This window comes from Arachis duranensis, unplaced genomic scaffold, assembly GCF_000817695.3.
Source record: "Arachis duranensis cultivar V14167 unplaced genomic scaffold, aradu.V14167.gnm2.J7QH unplaced_Scaffold_165934, whole genome shotgun sequence".
Lineage (NCBI taxonomy): Eukaryota > Viridiplantae > Streptophyta > Magnoliopsida > Fabales > Fabaceae > Arachis > Arachis duranensis.
In genome coordinates, this window is record NW_026264258.1 from 2397745 (window position 1) to 2400305 (window position 2561).

Genomic DNA, 2561 nt, shown 5'->3' on the forward strand with positions numbered 1-2561 from the left:
TATACATATATTGTATGGTTTCTTTTTAGACAATTTGTAAATTGTAATTACTTGAATAGCTCGCTATGAGCCTAACCCTAAAAACATGCCACGCTCTTTGTGGCTAGCTAATCTCATAAAAGAAAAATTATTTATAAAAAAATAAAATGAACATATATATAAAACTTTTAAGGTAGAAATTCAGGGACATTCGACTTCACGTGAAGTTGATACCTGAGAGCCATTAGATGATTTGACTGATTTGACAAAATTTTTATCTAACAGCTCTGAGATATCAACTTCATGTAAAATCGACTTCACCTGAGTTTTCATCTGAGTTTTCATCTAAAACCATATGAGTGCTTCTTTAAAAGGAAAAAAAACCCTAAAATATTTTTTTTGTCATGATGGCCGAAATAATAACTTCCAATAGCAACTACTTTTGAAAAAAGAATTATATCATGTAATTAAATTGAGGGTAAATTGTGAAAATTGAGTAAATGATGAACGTTATACGAAGGTTATGAACTAAGCGCAGTTTCTTGATGAACAAGAAACTTGAGACTAAGAATTAGAGAAAGTAGAGAAGCTAAGAGAGAAAATGTGAAACACTCATATTGATTAACACATGAGAAGTGGTGTTACTCTCTTATATATATATATACTTCCACACAAATACATTTGGTCTTATCCAATAACCTAAACTTATAATTGCCTAACAAAACCTAAAAATAGGTAAATCTATTATGGTTGGTGAATTTTTTTCACCATTTTCAAATTGTTAGAGGCAATCTAATTTAAGAATACGTTTAGTTTGCGTTTTCATTTTTTATTTTTATTTTTTATTTTTTTTTATTTTTTGAATTTTATAAAAAAAAACATAAAAACAGCAGATGAAAACATAAAATAAAAATTTTATTGATTTTACTATTTTTACTTTTTCTTTCACAAAATTCAGAAAATAAAAAATGAGAACGCAAATCAAACAAACCCTAAGTTACTCAAGTATTTGATAAAAATTACTATAAAGAGAAAGGTTTTGTAAGAATATTAGCAATGAGATCATAAACTAATATGTGAACAACATATAGTTCATGCTTGTTCATTTTATCACAAATGTTATATTGAAGATGCAAAAATATTTGCTCTTGTTGACAATAATATACCGTTGGTGGAATTTTTTCAATAATTTTAAATTTTTTAAGCACTTTCTAAATTTAAGGAATTTGAATTTCGATATTGAATAAAACATTCTATTGATTTGGATTCCAAATATACAAATCCTAATTCTGAATATATTCTCTAGAAATTAGATTCCTATCTTACAACTCAAGTCTAACATTCATAAATTTTTGTATCCTCAACATAAAAAATTAGAATTATCAAGAAATGTGATTGGATAAATACCTAATGTGCTACGTTGGACACATTATTAATAGGAACAACCAATTGAGTTAGCGACAGTTATATTGATATTTAATTTACTGAAAATAATTATAAAATACTTTTTTAACACTTTAAAAAATGACATTTTATCAAATGTTGATGAATCTTTTAGTGACAATTTTAAACCGTCACAAAATATCGCATCTCGTATAATGCAAGAAATAACAACATGTGAATTTTATCAATTTTTTTTATAGAAATTTTGTATTCATTTTTCTTTAAATCGAGAATTCTTTTACAAACTCAAAATTTTTAGGTACCAAAACAAGTATAAATATTAACCCATTTTACACCATAACAGAAAGTGCAGCATCCTAGGACCACTTTTTAAATTTGGTTTTTGGGTTTGGAGTAATTAAACATTGATGAGTTAATTTATATATGAAGTAAACAAATGAATGTGAACCATGTTATGTATCTCTTTAGACAAATGCATATGTGCCATGAGAGATCTCATAAATGGTAATAAATACCTATGAACCATTGTTGATTGAGGTTGAGGTTTCACGAATTATTGTATATATTATATCAAACATCACATTAATATATTTAAAATAAGGGATGAGTGTATTCCAAAGAAAGAAAAAGTGCATTTTTTATTTTCTTTTTCAGATATAGTTTTTTAAATATAATAGTTGATGTTATTTTTTTGGATGATTTAGTATAGTTGTCTATAAAATTAAAGTTGTTGAATATGATTATTATTACATAATAATTAATTTTATTCGTATAAAGAAAAATATTGGAGAGAGATCCAATACAATAAATAAATTATGAGAGAAAATGAAAGAGTATTTTTTTATAACAATAACTAATAATGAGAAAATGAAAGAGTAGTATAATAATTAACATCACCAAATAATAAATACAATAGTATGTTGTGTCAATTTATCTGCTTAATAATATCCAATACAACAAGTCAAAGGACCATGCTATATCTCTTTAATGATATTTTTTCCTACTAATTGTCAAAATAAGACGGAGAAATTAAAATAAGGGAAATTAAAGATGAATGGATTAAGATAAAAAAGAATATATAGAAAATAAAATTCAATTTCGATATACTAATCATATAAAAGTTGTATATGATTATTTAATTAAATTTATATATTTAATTTATTTTTTAAACAATAAAT